Source organism: Musa acuminata, chromosome BXJ1-6 (assembly GCF_036884655.1).
Source record: "Musa acuminata AAA Group cultivar baxijiao chromosome BXJ1-6, Cavendish_Baxijiao_AAA, whole genome shotgun sequence".
NCBI classification, from domain to species: domain Eukaryota; kingdom Viridiplantae; phylum Streptophyta; class Magnoliopsida; order Zingiberales; family Musaceae; genus Musa; species Musa acuminata.
Window position 1 is genome coordinate 32,803,539 of NC_088332.1, and position 18,335 is coordinate 32,821,873.

The window sequence follows — 18,335 nt, forward strand, 5'->3', positions numbered from 1 at the left end:
CCCTTCTTCTTTGCTAGTGAGCATAGAGAAATGAGATGGATCTCCAGTCATATGTCTTGAGCATCCACTATCGAGATACCATCTCTTGCTCCTAGCTTGTGGGTTTGTCTACAAAAGAGGATGATTTTTAGGTACCCATTTGATTTTGGGTGCCTCAAAAATTGACCCACTAACTTTGTTATTTATGATTGAATTCTTTATAGTTCCTTTAGGAACCCATATTAATTTTTGTGAACTAATTTTCCTAAATGGGCATTTGTAGGCAATATGTCCGGATTTGCAACAAAAGTTGCATTTCATATAAGAGGAAACATGTAATGTAGGTCCTTTTATGAAAGTGGTAGGATTTTGATGTAATCCTTTTACAAATCCAATTCCATTTCTATTTGCGATGTGACCCTTGTGTGCAAGGATCATATCTAATCCTTTGCTACCAACCTTGAACTTGTTTAAGGTTTCCTTAAGAAGCAAATTTTCATTTTTTATTGCTTCTAAGTGCTCACACTTAGAGCATGGAGGAGTTTGAAGACTATCAAACTTATCTTGTAGCAAAGCATGCTCTTTCTTTAAGATACTTAACTTCTTGCTAACAGTTCTACATTCATCAAATAATTCATGAAAAGCGATAGATAGTTCTTCAAAAGATAAATCTTCATTAAATAAATCACATACCTCTTCTCCTAACGCCATTAGCGCGTAATGAGCAACTTGCTCGGTGTTGGACTCCTCTTCTTCGGATGCGCTTGAATCATCCCACGTTGCCTTGAACGCCTTCTTCTTTGATGTTCTCTTTTTGGCTTGAGGACAATCGTTCTTATAGTGTCCCGGTTTTTTGCATTCATAGCAAATCACTTGGTCCTTCTTTTGTTCAAATTTATTTTTTGTATTATTTTTAAATCTGTTCTTTCTTAAATATTTTTTAAATTTTTGAGTCAAAAGTGCAATGTCATTGTCACTGTCCTCATCACTTGATGTTCCTTTCAAGTGGTCTTCTTGTGATTTGAGTGCCATATCCTTCCTGTTCTTTGGAAGGGGGTTCTCGAGCTCGTCATGAGCTTGACATGTCATTTCGTAGGTCATTAGAGACCCAATGAGTTCTTCAAGAGGGAATGCTTTAAGGTCTTTGGCCTCTTGAATGGCCGTAACTTTTGGATCCCAACTTTTAGGGAGGGATCTTAAGATTTTAGTTACTAGTTCAAAGTTAGTAAAATCTTTACCAAGAGCTTTGAGTCCATTGATGACATCCGTAAACCAGGTGTACATGTCTCCGATGGACTCACTTGGTTTCATTCGGAAAAGTTCGTAAGAGTGCACAAGGATGTTGATTTTGGACTCTTTCACTCGGCTAGTGCCTTCATGAGTGACCTCAAGAGTTCTCCAAATATCAAAAGCCGAATCACACATTGAAACACGATTAAATTCGTTTTTGTCAAGTGCACAAAACAAGGCATTCATAGCCTTTGCATTTAAAGCAAAAACCTTCTTCTCCGATTCATCCCATTCGCTCATCAGAAGAGAAGATTTTTGAAATCCATTCTCGACAATAGACCAAAGCTCAAAGTCCATAGAAATGAGGAAGATTCTCATGCGAGTCTTCCAATATGTGTAATCTGACCCATTAAACAAAGGTGGTCGTGCAATAGAATGGCCCTCTTGCATGCCGGAGTAAGCCATCTCTCTTGGGTATTAAACCAAATATGAGAGATAACCTTGCTCTGATACCACTTGTTAGGATCGGAGCGGCACTAAGAGGGGGGGGTGAATTAGTGCAGCGGATTAAAACTTCGATTTTAACAAAATCTTTCGTACGTTAAGAATGAAACTTGAAAAGTTTAACTTGAAGGCGTATTCTTAAAGTTGCGCAGCAAGAGTAATAAGGAACTAAAGCAGTAAGAAGATTTGCAGTAATGTAAATGACAATAATAAAATGCAAACCAGAGATTACGCCGATTTTTAGAGTGGTTCGGTCAAATGACCTACTCCACTTGCGAGGCCCCTCTTCGATGAGGCTCCCACCTTCCACTAGCAAGTCTCTTGAAATGGAAGGGTAAACACCCCTCTTACAACCTTTTACAAGCAGCTCAACCTCTTACAAATTTTCAATAAAAAAAAGAAGGAGGAGAACTCTCTAGCAAATTGAAAACAAGACTTGCTAAGACTTTCTAAGACTTTTCTCTCAATCAAAATGCTTCACAAAAGTTGTAACCTCAGTTGAGATTTGAGGGGTATTTATAGGCCTCAAGAGGATTCAAATTTTGGGCTCCAAAATTTGAATTCTCTTAGGGTTCCCGGTGCTGGAGGTTCCACCGCCCAGCCAGGCGGTGCAACCGCCCAGCCAAGGAGGTGTCACCGCCCAGCCAGGCGGTGCCACCGCCTGGCTCTCCAATTCATTTGTTTGGCTTAATTTTAGCCCAAACCAAATCTGACTCTGGGCCCAGTTGGCCCCTAACCAGGATATAGGATTATCTCTTAATCCTAATCCTAATTACAGGTGAACTACATAACACAAAAAAAACATCCTAAGCAAGTTTTTTAACCGCGAACGTCGAGTCTTGTTCCGGCGAGCTTTCCGACGAACTTCTTCCGACGGACTCCCTGCAAGCTCCCAATCTTTGTGATGACTTTAACGAGTAGCCGAGCCTTCTTGGCGATCTCCGCGAGCCTCCGACGATTTCTTCGGCGAACTTCCGACACGTTCCCGATTTCTTCTCGGATGGTTCCGGCAGCATCTCTGATGATTCTTCGGTCTCTTAAACGTCCATCGAGCTCGACTCCGGTATCCTTGCTTTATGTTTTCTGGTTATCGTAGTTAATCCTGCACACTTAACTCAATAATATGGATTAGATCAATTAACCCACCAATTGATTATATTATCAAAATCCGAGATTCAACAATCTCCCCCTTTTTGATGATGACAATCAATTGATGACGAAGTTAAACATAACTCCCCCTATCTATATGCCATATTATGAGAAGATAAAAAACACTTGAATTCCATCCCATTGGATTCAAGCATAACCCGATAAGTTCTAATCGTAGAACTTATCGTTATCCTCATTAAACAATAGTAAGTACGAAACTTCGATGAAAATTATAAGTTAAATGATACGGGACGAATTTTGCTACGACAGAAGATAAAGATTTTCAATATAAATTTCATGATATCAATCTTATGATATTTTCAAGGATTTGCAAGTCATATAAGACATTCATATCACACAGAAGATAAAGATTTTCAATATAAATTTCATGATATCAATCTTGTGATATTTTCAAGGATTTGCAAGTCATATAAGACATTCATATCACACAAGTTTTTGTAATTCATATTAGTCATGCTATCATTCTGGTGTAAGTCATCACTTCTCCCCCTTTGTCATCAACAAAAAGAGACAAGCCAGCTAATTGATGATCATAGAAAAAGGTTTAGCATTTATCAAAGTTCATCATTCAAATTTGCCAGAAATAGTTTATCCAAAAGACATCATCATCTATGCAGATTAAGACAGTAGTTATCTAAAAGGAAAGATCAGTTATCGTTCAATCGATGACAAACTTGAACTTGTTTTTAAAAGCAAACATAACATAATAAAAAGATACATCAATTTAATCCTTAGGAGGTAATCCACAGTGCTGATACATGATATCTATTTTTTCATTCATCTGTCGTAGTGTCTTCAAAATTTCAACTTGTTGATTCTGAATTTGTTCTTGCTGTGATTTGATCTGAGATAGCTCCGTCATAATGATATCTTCAGAGGAGGAAACAGGAGCTGAAGGTGCTTCGCCAAAGGGACTAGGAGGAGGAGATCATTTCCCATAAGAATTGGTGTTTCGGGTTGTTCTATTGGTGGAGGAATTGGATCCGTCCTTCTAGGCTGCCTAACCCATATGCCATTGCTAAAAGTGCACCTAAGTTTTTTCAGCAGGTTTTTATTTATTATGTTATATCGATCATTTTGAATAGATTCTTCATCGGGTGGAATGCAAATGTCATAGGCATGAAGAATTCTAGTGATTAACCTCCCATATGGCAATATAGTATCTTTAGTCATAATATCCTGCATGTGTTGGCGAATCAAGTACCCAAAACAATTATGCTGACCGGTCATAATCCAATACATGGTTCCTATCTCTAGTTGACTTATTTCGTCAAGATGAAATTGTTTGGGGAATATGATGCTTGTGATAATGTGATAAGAATTTTAGAGTTGAAAGGCAGTAAGTGTTCACAGCTCTTGGGTAGGAAGTCAAGGTTTGGATTTGCAAAAATTGTTTTCACGGCTTCGGCATAGGTTGCTCCTATTTTTTTGACATCCCATTTACCTTTAAAATAGCATCCCCTATCTTTTTCAGTTATGCCAATTAGCTCACAAATGGTGCTGTCAAATATTCTAATGGGTGTTCCTAGAATGTAAGTGCTTAGGCTATCATTGTCTTCATATAGGTTGGCATAGAACAATCTCACTAACCGTGGATAGATTGGTTCATCTATTTGTAGTAGAGGTAGAGCTTCTAGGTGTGCAAACCACCTAATGGGTTCTAAGTCCTCTAGTTCATCCAAATCAACGTATTTTCCCTTATGGACACATCGTGTTTCAAATTTTGGAAAGCTAAGGGCTACCTCTTTTGATCTAAAAAGGTCATGGTTATATGAATCTCCTTCAATCCTTATTCCTTTTGATCTCTTAGGAGCCATTTTCTAGACAACATGATGATGAAATTGTGAAAAATAAGCAAGAGAAAGAGAAAAGAAAAGAGGGATTTCAAGTGTTACCTTATGGAGATTATGTTGAGAGATGGAAAGCTTGGACCACCAAGAATCCTTCTCCAATGTTTCTAAGAGTTAGAATGAGAGTTAGAGGGAATGGGAGAGGTCTTTCTTCGGGTTGGGGGCGGTGTCACCGCCGGCCCTAACCCCTCGGGTTAAAAGGGTGACTTGGTCGGTGTCACCGCCAAACTGGTCGGTGTCATCGCCTGGCGCCCGAGCGCCAGTCGGTGCAACCGCCGGATCTGGCGGTGCCACCGCTGGCATCACGCGGAGGAAAGAAAAAAAATTTTCTTCCTTCCTTTTGTTTAACTTCTTCCCTCAAGATCATAATTTATACTTTAATGGATCATTTTGAATTGAAGAAGAAGGAAGAATTCAAATTCATAAACGAAGGGAAAAGAACGAGTCCTTTTTGTGAAGTTCATTTTAGGGACAGTTTAGCATGCCTAATTCCCTTCGGATGAATTCAAATTGGTCTTCATTCAAAGCTTTTGTAAATATATCTGCTAATTGATGCTTTGTGTCAATGAATTCTAGAACAACATCATTGTTAAGAACATGATTGCGTATGAAATGATGCCTAACGTCGATGTGCTTAGTTCTAGAGTGCTGAATTGGATTTTTAGTAAGGCATATGGCACTAGTATTATCGCATTTTATGGGAATATTTTCAAGGTGAATTCCATAGTCTTCTAATGTATTTTTCATCCAAATTACTTGTGCACAACATGCACTTGCAGCAATGTATTCGGCTTCCGCCGTAGATAGTGCAATTGAATTTTGTTTCTTGGAAGTCCAAGAAACAAGTGCATGTCCTAAAAATTGGCATGTTCCGGATATACTTTTTCTATCTATCCTGCATCCGCCAAAATCGGCATCTGCATAAGCTATTAGATCGAATTTTTCAGATTTTGGATACCACAATCCTAAATTTGGAGTTCCTTTAAGATACCTAAATATTCTTTTAACACTCTTAAGATGAGATAATTTAGGATTAGATTGAAACCTAGCGCAAAGTCCTACACTAAACATAATATCCGGTCTAGTCGCAGTAAGGTAGAGTAGACTACCTATCATTCCCCTATATGTTTTTTGATCGAAACTTTCACCATTTTCATCCATATCTAACTTAGTTGCAGTACTCATAGGGGTGTTTATTGCTTTTGAATTATCCATGTTAAATCGTTTTAACAATTCTAATGTATATTTAGATTGGTTAAGAAATATACCATCACTAAGTTGTTTGATTTGTAATCCCAAAAAGAAAGTTAATTCACCCATTAAACTCATTTCAAATTCAAGACTCATACATTTGGCAAATGATTCACATAGTGATTCATCCGAAGAGCCAAACACAATATCGTCAACATAAATTTGCACAATAAGAAAATTATTTTCAAAATGTTTAATAAACAATGTAGTATCAACCTTGCCTTTGGTAAAATTATTTAAAATAAGAAAGGAACTAAGCCTTTCATACCAAGCTCTAGGAGCTTGTTTTAAGCCATAGAGAGCTTTAGTCAATTTGAATACATGATTAGGAAGAAGAGAATTTTCAAATCCGGGAGGTTGTTCGACAAATACTTCTTCGGAAATAAAACCATTCAAGAAAGCACTTTTAACATCCATTTGAAATAGTTTAAAATTATTACTACTAGCATAGGCAAGGAGCATCCTTATGGCTTCTAATCGAGCCACGGGAGCGAAGGTTTCTTCGTAATCGATACCTTCTTCTTGGTTGAAACCTTTGGCCACTAATCTAGCCTTGTTTCTAACCACGATACCATTTTCGTCTTGCTTGTTTCTAAAGACCCACTTAGTACCTATGACTAAGTGGTCACTTGGTCTAGGAACAAGCTTCCATACCTCATTCCTCTCAAATTGGTTCAATTCTTCTTGCATTGCAATGATCCAAAAATCATCTTTTAAGGCTTCGTCAATGCATTTAGGTTCAATTTGAGAAAGGAAAGCGGCGTTAGCACAGAAATTTTTGAAAGAAGAACGAGTTTGAACCCCTTTTGATGTATCTCCTATAATTTGCTCTTTTGGATGAGCATCTACATACTTCCATTCTTTTGGTAAAGAAATTTCGGAAGAAGATGCATTCAAATGGCTATTTTGAGGAGAGGGTTCATTTAAATTCAAATTATCAAAACCAAGATCATCATCAAAATCATTTTTCTTTAAATCGGAAATTTCATTAAAAACTACATGAATAGACTCTTCAATTACTAAAGTTCTTTTATTAAAAACCCGAAAAGCTTTAGAAATGGAAGAGTAACCGAGAAAGATGTCTTCATCGGATTTAGCATCAAATTTTCCTAAAGCATCCCTTTCATTTAAAATAAAGCATTTACAACCAAAAACTTTAAAATAGGAGATGTTTGGTTTTTTGTTATTCCATAATTCATAGGGAGTTTTGGATAAGGATGGTCTTATTAGGACTCTATTCATGATGTAGCAAGCCGTATTTACGGCTTCGGCCCAAAAGTACTTAGGTAAACTATGTTCATTCAATATAGTTCTTGCCATTTCTTGTAGGTTTCTATTTTTCCTTTCAACTACTCCATTTTGTTGAGGATTTCTTGGAGTTGAGAAGTTGTGATTGTACCCATTACTTTCGCAAAAATTTTGAAAGTCACGGTTTTGGAATTCACCACCGTGATCACTCCGAATTGATGGAATCATGAAGCCTTTTTCGTTTTGAGTGAGTTTACAAAATTTAGAGAAACACTTGAAGCAATCACTTTTGTGAGCTAAGAAATAGGTCCAAGTGTATCTAGAGTAGTCATCCACAATCACAAAAGCATATTTGCTTCCACCTAGACTTGTTGTATCAATTGGTCCAAATAAGTCCAAATGGATCAATTGTAATGGTATAGTAGTGCTAATTTGATTTTTTTGGTTTGAAGCTTGTTTTTATTTGTTTGCCTAGTTGACATGCATCGCATACTTTATCCTTAATAAACTTTATATTTGGAATTCCTCGTACTAATTCTTGAGATGAGATCTTAGATATTGTTTTCATGCTTGCATGGCCTAATCTCCTATGCCAAAGCCAAGCATCATCATTTACGGCGGAGAAGCACATTTCATTACTTAGTTCATCAAGATTGATGGTATAGACATTATTTTGTTTTAAAGCAATCATAGTCATGTTATGATTTGGTTTTTCAATAATGCACATATTTGATTCAAATCTAACGATGTAACCTTTATCGCATAGTTGACTAATACTCAAGAGATTATGTTTCAATCCATCAACTAGTAAGACATCATCAATGGAAAAATTAAATTTGTTACCAATAGTTCCCTTGCCAATGATTTTGCCCTTGTTGTTGTCTCCGAAGGTAACGTACCCTTCTTCTTTGCTAGTGAGCATAGAGAAATGAGATGGATCTCCAGTCATATGTCTTGAGCATCCACTATCGAGATACCATCTCTTGCTCCTAGCTTGTGGGTTTGTCTACAAAAGAGGATGATTTTTAGGTACCCATTTGATTTTGGGTGCCTCAAAAATTGACCCACTAACTTTGTTATTTATGATTGAATTCTTTATAGTTCCTTTAGGAACCCATATTAATTTTTGTGAACTAATTTTCCTAAATGGGCATTTGTAGGCAATATGTCCGGATTTGCAACAAAAGTTGCATTTCATATAAGAGGAAACATGTAATGTAGGTCCTTTTATGAAAGTGGTAGGATTTTGATGTAATCCTTTTACAAATCCAATTCCATTTCTATTTGCGATGTGACCCTTGTGTGCAAGGATCATATCTAATCCTTTGCTACCAACCTTGAACTTGTTTAAGGTTTCCTTAAGAAGCAAATTTTCATTTTTTATTGCTTCTAAGTGCTCACACTTAGAGCATGGAGGAGTTTGAAGACTATCAAACTTATCTTGTAGCAAAGCATGCTCTTTCTTTAAGATACTTAACTTCTTGCTAACAGTTCTACATTCATCAAATAATTCATGAAAAGCGATAGATAGTTCTTCAAAAGATAAATCTTCATTAAATAAATCACATACCTCTTCTCCTAACGCCATTAGCGCGTAATGAGCAACTTGCTCGGTGTTGGACTCCTCTTCTTCGGATGCGCTTGAATCATCCCACGTTGCCTTGAACGCCTTCTTCTTTGATGTTCTCTTTTTGGCTTGAGGACAATCGTTCTTATAGTGTCCCGGTTTTTTGCATTCATAGCAAATCACTTGGTCCTTCTTTTGTTCAAATTTATTTTTTGTATTATTTTTAAATCTGTTCTTTCTTAAATATTTTTTAAATTTTTGAGTCAAAAGTGCAATGTCATTGTCACTGTCCTCATCACTTGATGTTCCTTTCAAGTGGTCTTCTTGTGATTTGAGTGCCATATCCTTCCTGTTCTTTGGAAGGGGGTTCTCGAGCTCGTCATGAGCTTGACATGTCATTTCGTAGGTCATTAGAGACCCAATGAGTTCTTCAAGAGGGAATGCTTTAAGGTCTTTGGCCTCTTGAATGGCCGTAACTTTTGGATCCCAACTTTTAGGGAGGGATCTTAAGATTTTAGTTACTAGTTCAAAGTTAGTAAAATCTTTACCAAGAGCTTTGAGTCCATTGATGACATCCGTAAACCAGGTGTACATGTCTCCGATGGACTCACTTGGTTTCATTCGGAAAAGTTCGTAAGAGTGCACAAGGATGTTGATTTTGGACTCTTTCACTCGGCTAGTGCCTTCATGAGTGACCTCAAGAGTTCTCCAAATATCAAAAGCCGAATCACACATTGAAACACGATTAAATTCGTTTTTGTCAAGTGCACAAAACAAGGCATTCATAGCCTTTGCATTTAAAGCAAAAACCTTCTTCTCCGATTCATCCCATTCGCTCATCAGAAGAGAAGATTTTTGAAATCCATTCTCGACAATAGACCAAAGCTCAAAGTCCATAGAAATGAGGAAGATTCTCATGCGAGTCTTCCAATATGTGTAATCTGACCCATTAAACAAAGGTGGTCGTGCAATAGAATGGCCCTCTTGCATGCCGGAGTAAGCCATCTCTCTTGGGTATTAAACCAAATATGAGAGATAACCTTGCTCTGATACCACTTGTTAGGATCGGAGCGGCACTAAGAGGGGGGGGTGAATTAGTGCAGCGGATTAAAACTTCGATTTTAACAAAATCTTTCGTACGTTAAGAATGAAACTTGAAAAGTTTAACTTGAAGGCGTATTCTTAAAGTTGCGCAGCAAGAGTAATAAGGAACTAAAGCAGTAAGAAGATTTGCAGTAATGTAAATGACAATAATAAAATGCAAACCAGAGATTACGCCGATTTTTAGAGTGGTTCGGTCAAATGACCTACTCCACTTGCGAGGCCCCTCTTCGATGAGGCTCCCACCTTCCACTAGCAAGTCTCTTGAAATGGAAGGGTAAACACCCCTCTTACAACCTTTTACAAGCAGCTCAACCTCTTACAAATTTTCAATAAAAAAAAGAAGGAGGAGAACTCTCTAGCAAATTGAAAACAAGACTTGCTAAGACTTTCTAAGACTTTTCTCTCAATCAAAATGCTTCACAAAAGTTGTAACCTCAGTTGAGATTTGAGGGGTATTTATAGGCCTAAAGAGGATTCAAATTTTGGGCTCCAAAATTTGAATTCTCTTAGGGTTCCCAGTGCTGGAGGTTCCACCGCCCAGCCAGGCGGTGCAACCGCCCAGCCAAGGAGGTGTCACCGCCCAGCCAGGCGGTGCCACCGCCTGGCTCTCCAATTCATTTGTTTGGCTTAATTTTAGCCCAAACCAAATCTGACTCTGGGCCCAGTTGGCCCCTAACCAGGATATAGGATTATCTCTTAATCCTAATCCTAATTACAGGTGAACTACATAACACAAAAAAAACATCCTAAGCAAGTTTTTTAACCGCGAACGTCGAGTCTTGTTCCGGCGAGCTTTCCGACGAACTTCTTCCGACGGACTCCCTGCAAGCTCCCAATCTTTGTGATGACTTTAACGAGTAGCCGAGCCTTCTTGGCGATCTCCGCGAGCCTCCGACGATTTCTTCGGCGAACTTCCGACACGTTCCCGATTTCTTCTCGGATGGTTCCGGCAGCATCTCTGATGATTCTTCGGTCTCTTAAACGTCCATCGAGCTCGACTCCGGTATCCTTGCTTTATGTTTTCTGGTTATCGTAGTTAATCCTGCACACTTAACTCAATAATATGGATTAGATCAATTAACCCACCAATTGATTATATTATCAAAATCCGAGATTCAACAATCTCCCCCTTTTTGATGATGACAATCAATTGATGACGAAGTTAAACATAACTCCCCCTATCTATATGCCATATTATGAGAAGATAAAAAACACTTGAATTCCATCCCATTGGATTCAAGCATAACCCGATAAGTTCTAATCGTAGAACTTATCGTTATCCTCATTAAACAATAGTAAGTACGAAACTTCGATGAAAATTATAAGTTAAATGATACGGGACGAATTTTGCTACGACAGAAGATAAAGATTTTCAATATAAATTTCATGATATCAATCTTATGATATTTTCAAGGATTTGCAAGTCATATAAGACATTCATATCACACAGAAGATAAAGATTTTCAATATAAATTTCATGATATCAATCTTGTGATATTTTCAAGGATTTGCAAGTCATATAAGACATTCATATCACACAAGTTTTTGTAATTCATATTAGTCATGCTATCATTCTGGTGTAAGTCATCACTTCTCCCCCTTTGTCATCAACAAAAAGAGACAAGCCAGCTAATTGATGATCATAGAAAAAGGTTTAGCATTTATCAAAGTTCATCATTCAAATTTGCCAGAAATAGTTTATCCAAAAGACATCATCATCTATGCAGATTAAGACAGTAGTTATCTAAAAGGAAAGATCAGTTATCGTTCAATCGATGACAAACTTGAACTTGTTTTTAAAAGCAAACATAACATAATAAAAAGATACATCAATTTAATCCTTAGGAGGTAATCCACAGTGCTGATACATGATATCTATTTTTTCATTCATCTGTCGTAGTGTCTTCAAAATTTCAACTTGTTGATTCTGAATTTGTTCTTGCTGTGATTTGATCTGAGATAGCTCCGTCATAATGATATCTTCAGAGGAGGAAACAGGAGCTGAAGGTGCTTCGCCAAAGGGACTAGGAGGAGGAGATCATTTCCCATAAGAATTGGTGTTTCGGGTTGTTCTATTGGTGGAGGAATTGGATCCGTCCTTCTAGGCTGCCTAACCCATATGCCATTGCTAAAAGTGCACCTAAGTTTTTTCAGCAGGTTTTTATTTATTATGTTATATCGATCATTTTGAATAGATTCTTCATCGGGTGGAATGCAAATGTCATAGGCATGAAGAATTCTAGTGATTAACCTCCCATATGGCAATATAGTATCTTTAGTCATAATATCCTGCATGTGTTGGCGAATCAAGTACCCAAAACAATTATGCTGACCGGTCATAATCCAATACATGGTTCCTATCTCTAGTTGACTTATTTCGTCAAGATGAAATTGTTTGGGGAATATGATGCTTGTGATAATGTGATAAGAATTTTAGAGTTGAAAGGCAGTAAGTGTTCACAGCTCTTGGGTAGGAAGTCAAGGTTTGGATTTGCAAAAATTGTTTTCACGGCTTCGGCATAGGTTGCTCCTATTTTTTTGACATCCCATTTACCTTTAAAATAGCATCCCCTATCTTTTTCAGTTATGCCAATTAGCTCACAAATGGTGCTGTCAAATATTCTAATGGGTGTTCCTAGAATGTAAGTGCTTAGGCTATCATTGTCTTCATATAGGTTGGCATAGAACAATCTCACTAACCGTGGATAGATTGGTTCATCTATTTGTAGTAGAGGTAGAGCTTCTAGGTGTGCAAACCACCTAATGGGTTCTAAGTCCTCTAGTTCATCCAAATCAACGTATTTTCCCTTATGGACACATCGTGTTTCAAATTTTGGAAAGCTAAGGGCTACCTCTTTTGATCTAAAAAGGTCATGGTTATATGAATCTCCTTCAATCCTTATTCCTTTTGATCTCTTAGGAGCCATTTTCTAGACAACATGATGATGAAATTGTGAAAAATAAGCAAGAGAAAGAGAAAAGAAAAGAGGGATTTCAAGTGTTACCTTATGGAGATTATGTTGAGAGATGGAAAGCTTGGACCACCAAGAATCCTTCTCCAATGTTTCTAAGAGTTAGAATGAGAGTTAGAGGGAATGGGAGAGGTCTTTCTTCGGGTTGGGGGCGGTGTCACCGCCGGCCCTAACCCCTCGGGTTAAAAGGGTGACTTGGTCGGTGTCACCGCCAAACTGGTCGGTGTCATCGCCTGGCGCCCGAGCGCCAGTCGGTGCAACCGCCGGATCTGGCGGTGCCACCGCTGGCATCACGCGGAGGAAAGAAAAAAAATTTTCTTCCTTCCTTTTGTTTAACTTCTTCCCTCAAGATCATAATTTATACTTTAATGGATCATTTTGAATTGAAGAAGAAGGAAGAATTCAAATTCATAAACGAAGGGAAAAGAACGAGTCCTTTTTGTGAAGTTCATTTTAGGGACAGTTTAGCATGCCTAATTCCCTTCGGATGAATTCAAATTGGTCTTCATTCAAAGCTTTTGTAAATATATCTGCTAATTGATGCTTTGTGTCAATGAATTCTAGAACAACATCATTGTTAAGAACATGATTGCGTATGAAATGATGCCTAACGTCGATGTGCTTAGTTCTAGAGTGCTGAATTGGATTTTTAGTAAGGCATATGGCACTAGTATTATCGCATTTTATGGGAATATTTTCAAGGTGAATTCCATAGTCTTCTAATGTATTTTTCATCCAAATTACTTGTGCACAACATGCACTTGCAGCAATGTATTCGGCTTCCGCCGTAGATAGTGCAATTGAATTTTGTTTCTTGGAAGTCCAAGAAACAAGTGCATGTCCTAAAAATTGGCATGTTCCGGATATACTTTTTCTATCTATCCTGCATCCGCCAAAATCGGCATCTGCATAAGCTATTAGATCGAATTTTTCAGATTTTGGATACCACAATCCTAAATTTGGAGTTCCTTTAAGATACCTAAATATTCTTTTAACACTCTTAAGATGAGATAATTTAGGATTAGATTGAAACCTAGCGCAAAGTCCTACACTAAACATAATATCCGGTCTAGTCGCAGTAAGGTAGAGTAGACTACCTATCATTCCCCTATATGTTTTTTGATCGAAACTTTCACCATTTTCATCCATATCTAACTTAGTTGCAGTACTCATAGGGGTGTTTATTGCTTTTGAATTATCCATGTTAAATCGTTTTAACAATTCTAATGTATATTTAGATTGGTTAAGAAATATACCATCACTAAGTTGTTTGATTTGTAATCCCAAAAAGAAAGTTAATTCACCCATTAAACTCATTTCAAATTCAAGACTCATACATTTGGCAAATGATTCACATAGTGATTCATCCGAAGAGCCAAACACAATATCGTCAACATAAATTTGCACAATAAGAAAATTATTTTCAAAATGTTTAATAAACAATGTAGTATCAACCTTGCCTTTGGTAAAATTATTTAAAATAAGAAAGGAACTAAGCCTTTCATACCAAGCTCTAGGAGCTTGTTTTAAGCCATAGAGAGCTTTAGTCAATTTGAATACATGATTAGGAAGAAGAGAATTTTCAAATCCGGGAGGTTGTTCGACAAATACTTCTTCGGAAATAAAACCATTCAAGAAAGCACTTTTAACATCCATTTGAAATAGTTTAAAATTATTACTACTAGCATAGGCAAGGAGCATCCTTATGGCTTCTAATCGAGCCACGGGAGCGAAGGTTTCTTCGTAATCGATACCTTCTTCTTGGTTGAAACCTTTGGCCACTAATCTAGCCTTGTTTCTAACCACGATACCATTTTCGTCTTGCTTGTTTCTAAAGACCCACTTAGTACCTATGACTAAGTGGTCACTTGGTCTAGGAACAAGCTTCCATACCTCATTCCTCTCAAATTGGTTCAATTCTTCTTGCATTGCAATGATCCAAAAATCATCTTTTAAGGCTTCGTCAATGCATTTAGGTTCAATTTGAGAAAGGAAAGCGGCGTTAGCACAGAAATTTTTGAAAGAAGAACGAGTTTGAACCCCTTTTGATGTATCTCCTATAATTTGCTCTTTTGGATGAGCATCTACATACTTCCATTCTTTTGGTAAAGAAATTTCGGAAGAAGATGCATTCAAATGGCTATTTTGAGGAGAGGGTTCATTTAAATTCAAATTATCAAAACCAAGATCATCATCAAAATCATTTTTCTTTAAATCGGAAATTTCATTAAAAACTACATGAATAGACTCTTCAATTACTAAAGTTCTTTTATTAAAAACCCGAAAAGCTTTAGAAATGGAAGAGTAACCGAGAAAGATGTCTTCATCGGATTTAGCATCAAATTTTCCTAAAGCATCCCTTTCATTTAAAATAAAGCATTTACAACCAAAAACTTTAAAATAGGAGATGTTTGGTTTTTTGTTATTCCATAATTCATAGGGAGTTTTGGATAAGGATGGTCTTATTAGGACTCTATTCATGATGTAGCAAGCCGTATTTACGGCTTCGGCCCAAAAGTACTTAGGTAAACTATGTTCATTCAATATAGTTCTTGCCATTTCTTGTAGGTTTCTATTTTTCCTTTCAACTACTCCATTTTGTTGAGGATTTCTTGGAGTTGAGAAGTTGTGATTGTACCCATTACTTTCGCAAAAATTTTGAAAGTCACGGTTTTGGAATTCACCACCGTGATCACTCCGAATTGATGGAATCATGAAGCCTTTTTCGTTTTGAGTGAGTTTACAAAATTTAGAGAAACACTTGAAGCAATCACTTTTGTGAGCTAAGAAATAGGTCCAAGTGTATCTAGAGTAGTCATCCACAATCACAAAAGCATATTTGCTTCCACCTAGACTTGTTGTATCAATTGGTCCAAATAAGTCCAAATGGATCAATTGTAATGGTATAGTAGTGCTAATTTGATTTTTTTGGTTTGAAGCTTGTTTTTATTTGTTTGCCTAGTTGACATGCATCGCATACTTTATCCTTAATAAACTTTATATTTGGAATTCCTCGTACTAATTCTTGAGATGAGATCTTAGATATTGTTTTCATGCTTGCATGGCCTAATCTCCTATGCCAAAGCCAAGCATCATCATTTACGGCGGAGAAGCACATTTCATTACTTAGTTCATCAAGATTGATGGTATAGACATTATTTTGTTTTAAAGCAATCATAGTCATGTTATGATTTGGTTTTTCAATAATGCACATATTTGATTCAAATCTAACGATGTAACCTTTATCGCATAGTTGACTAATACTCAAGAGATTATGTTTCAATCCATCAACTAGTAAGACATCATCAATGGAAAAATTAAATTTGTTACCAATAGTTCCCTTGCCAATGATTTTGCCCTTGTTGTTGTCTCCGAAGGTAACGTACCCTTCTTCTTTGCTAGTGAGCATAGAGAAATGAGATGGATCTCCAGTCATATGTCTTGAGCATCCACTATCGAGATACCATCTCTTGCTCCTAGCTTGTGGGTTTGTCTACAAAAGAGGATGATTTTTAGGTACCCATTTGATTTTGGGTGCCTCAAAAATTGACCCACTAACTTTGTTATTTATGATTGAATTCTTTATAGTTCCTTTAGGAACCCATATTAATTTTTGTGAACTAATTTTCCTAAATGGGCATTTGTAGGCAATATGTCCGGATTTGCAACAAAAGTTGCATTTCATATAAGAGGAAACATGTAATGTAGGTCCTTTTATGAAAGTGGTAGGATTTTGATGTAATCCTTCTACAAATCCAATTCCATTTCTATTTGCGATGTGACCCTTGTGTGCAAGGATCATATCTAATCCTTTGCTACCAACCTTGAACTTGTTTAAGGTTTCCTTAAGAAGCAAATTTTCATTTTTTATTGCTTCTAAGTGCTCACACTTAGAGCATGGAGGAGTTTGAAGACTATCAAACTTATCTTGTAGCAAAGCATGCTCTTTCTTTAAGATACTTAACTTCTTGCTAACAGTTCTACATTCATCAAATAATTCATGAAAAGCGATAGATAGTTCTTCAAAAGATAAATCTTCATTAAATAAATCACATACCTCTTCTCCTAACGCCATTAGCGCGTAATGAGCAACTTGCTCGGTGTTGGACTCCTCTTCTTCGGATGCGCTTGAATCATCCCACGTTGCCTTGAACGCCTTCTTCTTTGATGTTCTCTTTTTGGCTTGAGGACAATCATTCTTATAGTGTCCCGGTTTTTTGCATTCATAGCAAATCACTTGGTCCTTCTTTTGTTCAAATTTATTTTTTGTATTATTTTTAAATCTGTTCTTTCTTAAATATTTTTTAAATTTTTGAGTCAAAAGTGCAATGTCATTGTCACTGTCCTCATCACTTGATGTTCCTTTCAAGTGGTCTTCTTGTGATTTGAGTGCCAAATCCTTCCTGTTCTTTGGAAGGGGGTTCTCGAGCTCGTCATGAGCTTGACATGTCATTTCGTAGGTCATTAGAGACCCAATGAGTTCTTCAAGAGGGAATGCTTTAAGGTCTTTGGCCTCTTGAATGGCCGTAACTTTTGGATCCCAACTTTTAGGGAGGGATCTTAAGATTTTAGTTACTAGTTCAAAGTTAGTAAAATCTTTACCAAGAGCTTTGAGTCCATTGATGACATCCGTAAACCAGGTGTACATGTCTCCGATGGACTCACTTGGTTTCATTCGGAAAAGTTCGTAAGAGTGCACAAGGATGTTGATTTTGGACTCTTTCACTCGGCTAGTGCCTTCATGAGTGACCTCAAGAGTTCTCCAAATATCAAAAGCCGAATCACACATTGAAACACGATTAAATTCGTTTTTGTCAAGTGCACAAAACAAGGCATTCATAGCCTTTGCATTTAAAGCAAAAACCTTCTTCTCCGATTCATCCCATTCGCTCATCAGAAGAGAAGATTTTTGAAATCCATTCTCGACAATAGACCAAAGCTCAAAGTCCATAGAAATGAGGAAGATTCTCATGCGAGTCTTCCAATATGTGTAATCTGACCCATTAAACAAAGGTGGTCGTGCAATAGAATGGCCCTCTTGCATGCCGGAGTAAGCCATCTCTCTTGGGTATTAAACCAAATATGAGAGATAACCTTGCTCTGATACCACTTGTTAGGATCGGAGCGGCACTAAGAGGGGGGGGTGAATTAGTGCAGTGGATTAAAACTTCGATTTTAACAAAATCTTTCGTACGTTAAGAATGAAACTTGAAAAGTTTAACTTGAAGGCGTATTCTTAAAGTTGCGCAGCAAGAGTAATAAGGAACTAAAGCAGTAAGAAGATTTGCAGTAATGTAAATGACAATAATAAAATGCAAACCAGAGATTACGCCGATTTTTAGAGTGGTTCGGTCAAATGACCTACTCCACTTGCGAGGCCCCTCTTCGATGAGGCTCCCACCTTCCACTAGCAAGTCTCTTGAAATGGAAGGGTAAACACCCCTCTTACAACCTTTTACA